The following is a 13,473-nucleotide window of genomic DNA, read 5'->3' as shown; positions in this document are numbered from 1 at the left end:
AAAAATAAATAAAAAACGTTGAAAAAAAAAATTAAAAAAAAAAAAAAAGAAAAAAAAAGAAAACTCCATGTAATTGTTCCTAGGAACTCAAAAAGGCAATTGCTATTCTTCAGGTTTTCCTTTTCCTTTTGTAATGATACTATTTACTTCTTAGTCATTTCCAATGTACGTACCTGGAAAGTCAATCCAACTTATGTATGTGATTTTTTTTCCCTTTCAACAGATCATTTACTGACATTGAAAAAATTTCCTCACATCCCCAAAGTAGAAGACATATTGCATTAATAGTTTGTGTTTAGTTAATATGGATTATAGAAAAATAATCTGTCAACAGCTGGTTCTGTCATTCCATTCTTACCAAGAATATTGCTATAGATTACCAAAATTAAAGGAAATTATAGCCAGAAGTTTATATTATTCTGCCTTTGTTTTGAAACCTTAACATTCCCCTTCCAGTCTGTTTTATACTTCTCTAAAGTGCTTATACTTTCTTTAAACCCATCTTCCCAGAGTTCCTGTCTAAAGGCTGGTAAAGAAAGAGTCGATAAACTCATTCACAGTAACAAATGATGGCAAAACCAGTCTAATGTGTTACCTCTCCCAAGATGGCTTCATATACAAGAACTGAAGTCCAGTAATGAATGTCAGTATGAAAAAGCTTAATTGTATAGGAGGATGAAACATCATAGCTATCTTACCAAATTATCACAAATAGGACTTACTCTACCTGAATATAAGGCCAACAGTACATTGTATTTTAAGCTAAGAGAACATATACCTACAGGGAATAGATTTCCATGATGGAAGGGCAAGTTCACTTTTTGTTGATATTTTAGAAATATTTCCAAAGAGATAATCACTAGGTTTTCATTTAGACATATGTGATGACATAGTTGAAGACTTCAAAGGAGTTTGTGTAGCAGGTTGACTTTTGATACTGTCACAATTCTATGTCTGTTTTTCTTATGAACATGTGAGAGCATTTCAAAGAAAATGATGGAAACTTCTAAATTAAAGGTACTTCAATGTTGATCAGGCTATAACCTAATTAACATTTTCAAGGCTTCCACTTCTTTTAGATAAATGGCAGGCCTTGACTGGCAGCCACAAGACAGCTCATGAACATGATTATGACAAAATAATGTGCCTTTGTCAGACACAGACTTTGAGTACTCTCTTGACTTAATAAAGTTAAGCACCACTTATAATCAGTACTTCACTTTGCTTTTTTCTATCATGTAGCCTGTTGGTTGTCCTGTTGTTCTAGCAGACATCTTGCATAGGTGTTCACTGGTACTCTCCCACTGTGGAGGCACTCAAATTCTCAAGCTTCTAGCTACTACCAAGTTGCACAAAATGTAGTTTGACTTCTTATAACCTAGTACTCATCATCATTACTTAATGTACCAAACCTTCATAATTCCCATTATCATTTCATTTTGACTCACATTTGTATGCACTGAACAAGATTGAAAAAGTCCTCTGAGTTTCAATTTAAGTGTTAAAAATTGTCACTGAAAGTGCTTACTTCAGCAGCACACATACTAAAATTGGAACGATACAGAGAAGATTAGCATGGCCTCTGCACAAGGGTGACATGCAAATTTGTGAAGCATTCCATATGAAAATAATAATAATCACTGAAAATATGAGTCATATAAGCTAAAACCAACTAGCTTTAGTCTTGAAAAATCACATAAAGTATTTATGAAATGTATAAACCCTAGGAAATTATTTTCAAACAATGATAGGTTTGAATACAATTTAATCAATAATATCATATGTAACTTAGAAACTTTTATTGATGAAAATTTTGGTATTCTATTATTCCATTAGCAAACCTTCTTTATTGAACATCTTTGGGATCTTCAAAGGTACAGAATAAGATTTAGTTTTGTGCTTTGAATTTTTTCAATCATTCTCCTCTAAAATTATTTGCATGCAATAGTTAACCATTACATACTTTAAATTGAACAGAAAGTACACTAGGTTGGACTTGGATATAATGAAAAGATTTTTATTATTTATTGATTTAAGTAATGAAGAAATACATTTGGGAAAAATTATTTCATGAAACATTACTTATAGAGTACCAGTATGAAGCCCCTTGAGTTCCTCTCCTTTTTTTACTTATTTTTTTTATTCTTTCTATCCTCCTTCTATTTAATTTTTCTCTCTTGGGAAGATAGATTGTCAAAACATCAAGTAAGGTCTCCTAGGATTGCTTGTACTTCTGAAAGCTCAGTCTTCTCTGCTATATCTTTGGCTTCTTTGTGTTTTTGTGTCATCGGGACTGAAGAGATATGTGATGGTGGAATTCTAGCTCAACAGCCAAAAGAATGGTTAAATAAATTGGGTGGCATAGATATTTGAGAAGACAGGTAAGCGCTTGATGTTACACAGGCTTTTTCACGACAGGAAAACCTCACTTTGTCAACTTGACAATTAAACAACAAGATAACTCTTACGCACTTCAAAACACATTCCAAACTTGAGAATCATAGTGGAAAGGCATTGCCTTTTTTCCAGTGCTTCAGGGAAACTGTGCAGGGGTTTCTGAATGGAGGAAGAAGTACAGAGTTTGTGGGATTTTAAACATTATACAACTGATGAAGGTACCTACTAACCAGAGGAATTTAGAATGATCTTTGATTATAAGGTAATACATTTTTAGATACATGTTTGCTTATCTGCAATGCTTAGAATAAAACGTTCCTGTTCCTCCTTGTGTTCACTATATGGCAGTTTTGAGAAGTTATCAGTGGAAGATTTTAGAATCCAAACAAATAGCTTTAAAAAATTAGAGTGGTTGGGGCACCCTGGTGGCTCAGTCAGTTAAGCATCCAACTCTAGATTTCAGCTCAGGTCATGATCTCACAGTTGTGAGATAGAGCCCCACATCAGCACAGAGCCTGCTTGAGATTCTCTCTCTCAAAATTAAAAAAAAAAACTTAAAAAAATTAGAGTGGTTTATTTGGTTTATAAATTCACAGAATAATACCCCACAAAGACTGAGGAATACTTATTATTTGTCAGGCTTATAATGTGGCTGACATTGAGTATGATGATTTTACTTTACGATTATAACATATATAACAGTTATGTTAATTGCGATAGCGTTGGATTTCAGAAGGGAGGGTAAGTGCTCTCAGGTTTAACTCTGAAATTTTTGGGAAATGAAGATGAAGTGCATTTGAAGCGTCCCTATGTGCATATCTCTACATGACTCTAAACAACTGGAAATCCACTTGGGAGAGAGTCCATGACAGAATGAAGGCATAACTTCCAGGGCCAGGCAACTATTTACTCATATCACTGAGCCTGATAAGGAAAATAGGATATTTTCAGAGGAGGAAATACTGCTATTACCTGCCTCTGACTTAATAAGGGGTAAACCCTACATGTGATATGTCTCTAGGATCAGGCAGAGCCTTTTGGGGTTTACCTACAGTTAGGTACATATCTATATCCACATCTCTATCTATCTATCTTAGAAATATAATTACACAGGGGATATTTGTTAACAACCATACTAGTATTTACCTAGGATCAAGTCTAATTTTGAAGACATCAAGCCTTTTCCACTCCTATAAACCTCATTTTCAGAACTGGGAAGGGTATTTGTGTCCATTTGTCTGTTGATCCTGACTTTCTCAAATTCTTCTCAAAGCCTTGGATACCCTTTTGACTCAAATAAAATAGGATTGGGGAGACTTTTTCCAATGCTTTATAGCATCACGGTACAAATCTAATTTAGGAACATCCATCCAAAATACAAAACTTGAAAAGGAATGACTTACATATAATTGCCTTGCTTCCACTCACCTATTTTGGTTTTATGTTTTGTTTTGTTTTGTTTTGTTTTGTTTTGTTTTGTTTTAGTAAACAAATCTTCCTTCAGTAAATAACCAGTAACTTGGTATCAACCGTATAGAAGAAAAACATCCTGCTCAGTGGCCTACCCAACAATATATGCTGTTTGCCACCTACAGAGCCACATGTACTAAAATGACTAAAATGACTGTACAGGATATAACTAAAACGAACCCATTGTGAGATTTCATACCAAATCCAGAGTGTTCTGGGGCCATTAACTGAACAGAATTAAGGAATGACTGTTGATATAGATGGCTACAGAAACAACTACTCTCCAAGCATTTGGACAACCAGCTCTAATAAATTTCTTTCTCAGTAGTCTATTCTATGGACTGGAGATAGCCATCTGAGATACCTAGAGAAATCACAAGCAATCAGACAGTTACCTTTATATGAGGTACTACATCTTAAATACAAGATTAAAGATACCATGCTGTTATGACCTAAAATATTAAAGATGTTTTTTCAGTCGTAGTTAGTTCAAAGGATATTACTATTTCTCAATATTTCATTCATTCTTAATCACTGGCAAAATGGCCTTTCACTGGTAAATTTAGGCAACAAAACAGGGTTTTTAGTTATTATTAAAAAATGAGATTTCTCTTTAGTTACTTGCATAGTTTGGAAAATTCAACTCTATTTATATAGTAGTTACTTAAGTGATACTCATTATTCTGAATGACCTTTTCTTTGTTATAACTTCTAAACAATTTAGCAAAGCCATAAAATTCTTCAAGTTAACCTGGGAGGAAGTAACAGTTTTCTCTTCTTACTCATCCAAAATAATAATAGTAAGAAACCATTTTTCTAAACGCTATTTTATACCAACGCATGCCTGTGAACTTCCCTCCCTGACTATTTCAGAAGCTTCTCTTAAGTCATTATAGTAAGTCCATCCATGCCTCAATTCAGCACAACAATTATCTAGTGTTCACTATATTCAAAACATGAGTAAAATATGACGTTGTCTTCAAAGAGTTTATAAACTGTGTATAATTTCTGTTATCTAGCTGCATATTTTAGTTAAAGTGAGTCAGCAAACTTTGAAAAGCCTGACTTTATAATGTTATCACTAACTTGCAAGTTTAGATCAACTTTAGTTGTTGCTAACCTTAATAGAAATACAGCCTATCTTTTCAAATACCATGCATCCTTATTACCACTTTTGCAGATAAAGGAAGTGAAACAATATGAGTCAAGTGAGTTGCTCCGTGATTAAGGAAGCAAAAAGTAGGACACGCTGTCTCCTTGTATGTTTAACCAAGAGCTCAAGAGATAGTAAATTGTGAACAATTTAAATTAAATGGAAGTGTTAAAACTTATTGGAGCAATTTTGAGTCAGGTATTCTAGTTAATAAAGGATAACCAGAAGCAATTTTAGTTGTGTGCAGTATTTGTTACACTCTAAGAATGGTATAGTTTGCTTCAAACAATGATTAAAAAATAGAAATAGTATCCATCAATGGATATATTTTCTTTTTGAATTTACTGACAAAAAAAGGTGCAGATGGCACCCCAAATAAGAGACTGGCATGGACCAGTATCTTCTCTGTGAAAATGACTAATGTATTACTATGCTTCTGCCAGAACTTACATAAAGAGACTGCCAAAAATGATCATATCATTATCAGCTAGTGTTCCCAATTGTTCACTGTTTGTATCACATATGGATCCTCTGAAATGCAGAACTCCTACCTAAAGAAACCCTAATATCATTATAAAACATGAACTTTTGCATGTTTTTAAAATGTTTTAAGAAAACTGTATTTGTTCTACAATAAACAGACATATTTTCCTGGTGTCAGTTAAACAAAAAACAGTGCAAAAAATAAATGAGATTCAAGTTTCAGAAGTTATATTTGGAAAGGAAAATTAGAATACAAAGAAGATTTGATGTAGATGTCTATATAAACAAATCAGCTTTGTTCTTTTACTCCCTGTTTATTTTTAGCTATCAGCCATCTACTAAACATCTAGCACTAACCATTTGGTCACAGAGGGTCATTGATTTCTCTCAACTTGTGAGGCTTTAATATAGATTAACTGAATGTGACGGTGCAATACACCCAATTCTCATATTATATCCCATGACATTAAAATGAAAAGAAGATGAAATAAGAGGTTCATCTGGTTATTTATTACACAGTAAGCACCGCTTAGCTTCTCACTGGTGCAAAAGTTAGTTCATTTTTACATGAATATACATATTTACATCATCAAATAACAAGGAACTGGATATTGGTATTCTTCACACTCACGCACAAACACACACATACACAGACACACAACCTTTTATACTATCAACTATAAAATACTAGAAATTGAAACATAGATCATCTTTCTATGTAAAATATTTCAAGAGGAAAATGACAGTTGGGTAGAGTGTAACTTGAAAAGTAGTCTTGGGGAATGGGGAAGGGTTGAATATGTGAAGCACAGAGGAATTTTAGGGCAGGGAAAGTGTTCTTTATGATACTGTAATTGGGGATATATGACATGGTACATTTGTCAAATCCATAAGACTTTAAAGGAAGAAGAGTGAAACTTAATAAAAGTTTTAAAAAAGACATTTAGGAAGTCAAGGGATCACAGAATGTGACAAAAAAATCTAACTACATTACAAATGTATGAAATAATCTCACTAAAGGTGGTAAGGGAAAAATGTTGACCTAAATAACTGGAAATGAGTGGACTCTAACACCAAACACAAAAGAAAGTGTGCATAAATACCGTATTGTAGCTCATAAAGTTGGTAAAGTTTAACAATTCTGAAACCACTGTGCATGTATGCTGGAACTGAATAAGTAAGCAAATGGGTGCTAGATGGTAAGAGCCAGGTTTCTCACTGTCGGAATGAGAAATTATAAATGAGCAAGAAAAAGCTAGAATGATTCATGTGGTAGTGTATTAGAGACATCAATTTGAACGTAATATAGATACAGATGGATATATATATATATATATATATATATATATATATATGTAAAATTCCTTCCCCCCTCTCTACATATATGTAGATACACATACACATACATAGATATATACAGTGAGGGGGTATATAGATATAGAGATTGATATAAATATAGATACAATATGCATGCACACACACAGGTTATTTGATATATTTTTTTCTTTTCTCTGTCAGATGAAAGGGCCTAAAAGCAAAGACATCCCAGTAGAAATGAGTATAACTAGTACTCACTTGGTTTGTACCACCATTTTCCAATGGAAAGAATCAGAGTTGCTTGAAAAACTGGTTGATTCTAGCACTGGGCAGAAAATATACAAAATGAGGCTAGAGTGTATACTAATGCCAGAAAGTAAGGAAGTGTTAACAACATACACACACACACACACACACACACACACACAAAATGGGGGTATATCAAAAGGACATAGGAGCCAACTGAAAGAATTCCCAGTGGCCAAAACCGACACAATTTGAACAAAAAAAATAAGTAAAACAGCATTGAATTTTAGTCCAAAATCTAAAATAAATATTCACGAATCCATACTGACATATAAATGATTGAATAAATAAAAGGGAGATAATAGACAAATCCCCAACGCAAAAGAATGCCAAATAAACTATGTAGACACTTCTTCCTCACTGAAGTGGAGGATAACTCTCCAATTCTTTATTTTTATTTTTTTAATGTTTTATTTTATTTTTGAGAGACAGAGAGAGACAGCATGAGTGGGGGAGGAGCAGAGAGAGAGGGAGACACAGAATCGGAAACAGTCTCCAGGCTCTGAGCTGTCAGCACAAAGCCCGACGCGGGGCTTAAACCCAGGAGCCATGAGATCATGACCTGAGCTGAAGTCGGACACTGAACCAACTGAGCCACCCAATAGCCCCTAACTCTCCACTTCTTAACTCTTGGCTTCTCAGTATGACTTTCTTCAAAGAATACAGAAAAAACAGGGAATTTTTAAAAATTGTTTAAATGTTCATTTATTTTTGAGAGAGACAGACAGAAAGAGTGTGATCGGGGGAGGGGCAGAGGGTAGGAGACACAGAATTCAAAGCAGGCTCCAGGCCCGGAGCTGTCAGCACAGAGCCCGATACGAGGCTCAAACTCATGATCATGACCTGAGCACACTTTGGATGCTTAATCGACTGGGCCACCCAGGCGCCCCATAAACTAGGGATTTTTCAAAACTTAACTATCCAGTAAGGAAAATTTTCCAATACTACCTAATCCAAGTGATCAAAGACAACATCCACAGTAACGAATCATTTGACAAAAATGCCACTTTACCTCTGTGATCTCCCTCCTAAAATCCTAGTTTAATCACAATACAATAATCAGACAAGTCCTATGTAAGTGACTTTCTACAAAATACCTAGCCAACACTCTTTAAAACCCTTAAGGTCACCAAAATCAGAGAAAGTCTGGGAAATAGTAACAATCAAGAAGAGTCCAAGGAGATATGACAAATAAATGTAAGGATCCTGGGAGAGAAAAAGGTAAATTAGGTAAAATGTAAGCCAATATGAATCAAGTATGGACTTCAGTTATTACTGAGGTTATCAATATTGATTCATTATTGTGTCAAACACCATACCACTGTAAGATGCTAATAATGAGGTACACTGGGTGTGAGTATATGGGAACTCTCTGTACTGTCTTTGTAAATTTTCTGTAAATCTAAATCAATTATATAATAAAAGTTTGTTTAATGAAAACTTGGTCTTGTGGATAAATTGAATTATGGATGAGTATTAAAGTGCTGTATTGTTACTGAGTATAAAAATGAATGGAGGGTAGAATTTAATAGATCAGAGCTCAGTAGAAAGATTTTTATTTGAATATCAACTTGAAACCCCTGTTTAGCTAAGCAAGTCAGGACTCCAACAAGAGTGTGAGCTGTCACAGTGCCATGAAAGCAGATGGCCATGACTGCACACAACTGGGAAACAAAACCCCAGGACCAGTTGGAAATAATATAGGATTCCTAGTCCAGGATGTCCAAATTGTGACAGACTTTTTGTTTATTTTTTACTTTAGTAAAATCAGTTTGTTGAATTAATTTCAAAGGATGTTATAGGTTACAAGAACACCCAATATAGTGATTAGAAAACAGTAAAAACTTCTTACTGGCGTGGACTATGGAATTACTTCTGCTTTTAAAAGAAAAAAGACAGTATCTGGTTATTCTTAATTGCATGCACTCCAGGTCTCTTTCACCTCAATCATTTGAAGATTTTAATATCTAGTATATACAAACTTGTATCCATCAAAACATAGCACATATTTTAAAAATACTATTGCGATAAAACTACAATGACCTTAAGGAGAAAGAGCTCACTATTCCAAAATCATGGTAGGGTCCTATCCAGTAGATCTCTCAAGTCAACCTCAGTCAACATGATCTTTGAGTATTAGGTAACTGGTCTGTTTTATTTCTAATCATAAACCTTAGACATATCATATCATATATATATATATATATATATATATATATATATTTCTGAAGAATTCTAAAATGAGCTTATCATCACCCACATCTTATTGATCACAAAAAATTCGTACAAATACAACTCCAAATACATTACATTGACATCTTTTCCCAATAGCCTTGCCACTGTTCATTCATATTTTCATCCAAATTGTATTCCCATAATTTATGACTTAGTATGACTTTGTATGACTAAGTCATGTATCCAGGTGTATTTAATTTTCATGTGTAGAATACCAAATTCTAAGACAGTTGATTCAGCCATAACACCTATCAGTTTTTTTAAAATGCTTTGTGATATATATATATATATATATATATATATATATATATATATATTTAAAAATAGTAAGCCTTTTTCCAAGGCCCAAGGTAAATTGCCACAGTCCCACAAAAATATTTAATGGACCCCAAAAGACTTTCCTAATTTTCGCCATTATGTTTTACTCTCCTGACAGAATTCTGTATATGTTTCCCATATAAATATACCAGGGATGCCTTAAATCAGAGAAATGATACACTATTAACTTTGTGAGAAATTATATCATGGTTAAAAGCACAGGCTCCAGAACCACACTTCCTGGTCTGAAGCTCAAATCCTTCATACTGAAGAGGTTACTGTGTGACACTGAAGAAGTTACTATATATCTCTTGCTTCATTTTATCTGCAAAATGACACCTTGTCATAATTTAACAATATGTTATTTACCACTAATGAGGTAGAAACAATTCTACAAGAGCACGGTGCCCACCATATGGTAAGGTAAAGCTTTGTTGAATGAAGGAATAAATGAATGAACGAGTCATCAGTAGTAGAAAAAGAATAAATATGCACAAAAGGAAATATGGGTGATAGCAGTGGAAATTGTGAATGCTAACTGGAACTTTAGCAATTGTAACGATAGCAGAAATGTACTGGAAGTGTTGCTCAGTATTGGACCCAATGGAGCTAATAATGTCAGTCTTCTTTCAGGAGATATATCTGAAATGTTAGCTGTGTTTTCTCAACTTATTTCCACTCAAGATGAAACTTCATCGGCTTCACACCTAATATAGGTGTTCACAGGCTTTCAGTAAATTTAAGGTAATTTATGATTTCATCTTTCTCAAGTAATTTTCAATCAAGTAAAGTTATCCAACAAGACTGGAAGTTTCACATGGAAACATTTTATTTTAAGGTTTCATTAGTATGCGTAAATTCACAGCCCCTCCCAATCTCCATCCATTTTTTGCAAATAATTGAAAAAAAGTGACTCAACATATGTGGATACCAGTTTTTAGGTTAGCAAATAGGGCATGGCACTTTAAACGTTTTAAATGTGGAACATTAACTGTGTTATAATTTAATTTCTAATAATGAACCTGATTCTCCTTCCAAACTGAAGATAACATCCTGTGGTAAACATGAAAAACAGGAGCATGTCATAGAAAGCATATTATAGCATGAGGCAGGACATCTGTTTTCCAGTCCCTTACTCACGTCTTATATGTAATGAATTTTATGTCACTTGGCCTCAGTTTCTTCATCTATAGAACAGGAATGATACCCACACAAAAACAGAAGCTTAACCAAATCCTTGCATTCACTCACTGTCTATTAAGCCCCTACAATGTGCCAAGGTCAGACTTTTTCCTACTCCTCTGTGATTTTTACATGGGAGTATGGCTACTTACTCATGTATCTTACTTGTACATCTGGTCCTGCTTGGGCTCAATCTGAATGTCCCATTCTCAACTAAGAATAAGTGCTGCTTGGCAGTTCTGACCAAATCTAGCTTATAGTGAATGTTTCCAGATACTTGGTCACTTGGTGTTTGCTCAAAAGTCAAGCATTCTAGGGCGCCTGGGTGGCTCAGTCTGTTAAGCACCTGACTCTTGATTTTGGCTCAGGTCATGATCTCATGGTTCATGACTCCAAGCCCCATGTTGGGCTCTGTGCTGACAATGTAGAGCCTGTTTGGGATTCTGTCTCTCTCCTTCTCTCTCTGTCCCTCCCCAGTTCTCCCTCTCCCTCCCTCCCTCCCTTCCTTCTTCCCTCCCTCCCTCTCTCTCTCTTGCTCTCAAAATAAATAAATAAATACATAAATAAATAAATAAGCAAGCAAGCTTAAAAAAGGAACATACTTTGTAAATCACAGTCAAAAAAATAAATAAATAAGTCAAGCATTCCATTTCAACTAAGGACCAGTACCATGTTAAGAGCTATTTCTCAAAGACTGTATAATCTGTGCTACAGATGGCATGGTGTTCCAGATTCCATTAGCCTTCAACTGAATTCTCCCATTGGGTCCTGTCATCATCTCTAGGCTGCATCTTTTCCCAATACTAATACCTGACTACCTTAGAGTCTGCTGGATCATATGGTTCACATGGCCAGGCTGAAGCACTGCAGCCTGGAACTTCAGACCTATTGGCAGATCCCAGCTCAACTTAAAGCTGGCAGCCTCCCTGTCACCCACTACTGCACTAAGGAAGTACTCTTAGGAGTGGGATGTGCTGTATCCAGAAGCCAAAAAAGATCTACCAAGGTACTTGGTACTTTGTGTAGGGATGCAAGATGCAGAAATTTATCTTTTACTTTGGAGGAGATATCCCAGCACACTGCTGGCCTGTGTACCCATGAATTTCACAGGAGTAGCAGATCCTTGAAACTGACTACAGATTATTTCCCATCCTTGGAGTACAGGTGTCTTATCAAATCCACCAGCATTCTAGCCACCTTTTGCCTATCCTGTCCAATCAGCATTATGTCATTTTTGTAATGGATCTCTGTGACATTCTGTGTGATGGTCAATGCATTTCAGATTCCTTTGGACTATATTCCAACAGAAGCAAGAAAGTTCATGTATCCGAGAGGCAACTGTTTCTGATCTACTTTTCTAAGTGGAATGAAGAGGAATGAATATGTCAAATTACTGATCACATACCATGTACTTAAAATATTAATAATCTTCTTCCAACAGTAATATCACATAAGGCAGAGAAACCATTACCAAGACTACTACTTGGTTAAGTCTCCACCAGTCTATCAAAAAAAAAAAAAAAAGTCTGCACTAAAAAAGTAACTGTAGAGTTACTCTGCAGGATGGGGTTTCTATAATCCCAAACTAAACAGAAAATAAAAGGAAATATGATAAGGTAAATATGGCAAAATAAACAGAAACATGATAGAGACTCCCAAAAGTACAATGGTTAGAACTTTGATAGTGGCACTAATCTCCCTCCAACACCTACCATGATAGCTTATATTCCACAGACCAAGTACCCAGTGTGAGTTTTGTTCCAACTGCCAAGTATATCAGTTTCAAATGTATATACTTGGTAAGTGGGAATGACCACGGAGTGGGTCCACAGACCCAGTGGTTATACTGGGAACAAGATCTTACCCAGGACTTCCTGAAGGCCTGTGCTCTAAATCAGATGCCATGACACCACCATAGGACTATTTCTTTGGGTTCCATCTTTCCAAACATGTTAATGAGCCTACATCTGTGACTATATCCCCAGTAGTCAGTCTGGACTGAGGAGGAAAGCCACCATTGAATTTCTTCATGATCTTGATGCCCCTCTTATTGGTATATTCCTGATGGCTTTGAATGAATGGTATTTCCTCTGAACCATGTTGAGGAACACAGTCCTCTGACGGGTCTTCCATTCTTCCATAAGACGTCCATCCCAGGATGCCCAATTCCCTCAGACCCTTTATTCCTTTTTTCATTATCTTCCAAGGTAACTCAGGATTTCGTTCCACTTTGCTAAATGTTGTACAGCTTCTGAGGATCACTTTAGCAACAACAAGTTTGGGCTATTCCCCTGGGTTTCCTATTATCATTTTAATCCTGTATCCCAAGAATGCTCCCAAGTCAATAAATTCTTCCTATTTAGTTTTACATTCTGGCCCTCTTGATCCCTGATGTACTCCCCTGGCTCCTGCTGATACACACTAATGAATTTTTACAAATCTTTTGTCTTTTTCCCTCCTTTATGAGGCCCATCTGGGTTATACAGAGATTTAATCCTAGTTAGCACCTTGGCTACCAAGACAGAAGGTGAGGATGGTCCCTGAGGGAGGCACCTGTTAGCCTGTGGAGGAAAGACTTCAGTATCATACAGTACAGGGAAGTCGTAGCTGTT

The 13,473-nt window shown here is 35.4% G+C and overlaps 1 long non-coding RNA gene and 1 other non-coding gene across 2 annotated transcripts in view; one reads left to right on the top strand and one right to left on the bottom strand.

Moving 5' to 3' along the window:
* The window catches only part of LOC125909614 (uncharacterized), a 95,116-nt gene that overhangs the window by 49,597 nt on the left and 32,046 nt on the right, over positions 1 to 13,473 (bottom strand). The window lies entirely within an intron of this gene.
* On the top strand, positions 1,521 to 1,627 carry LOC125910454 (U6 spliceosomal RNA). The gene has a single exon (XR_007453964.1). It is a non-coding gene; the product is annotated as a U6 spliceosomal RNA (small nuclear RNA).

The sequence above is a fragment of the Panthera uncia genome (genome assembly GCF_023721935.1).
Source record: "Panthera uncia isolate 11264 chromosome B3 unlocalized genomic scaffold, Puncia_PCG_1.0 HiC_scaffold_1, whole genome shotgun sequence".
In the NCBI taxonomy this organism is placed as follows: domain Eukaryota; kingdom Metazoa; phylum Chordata; class Mammalia; order Carnivora; family Felidae; genus Panthera; species Panthera uncia.
Note: the sequence above shows the minus strand (reverse complement) of the source record. Positions and strands in the feature narration are given on the sequence as shown.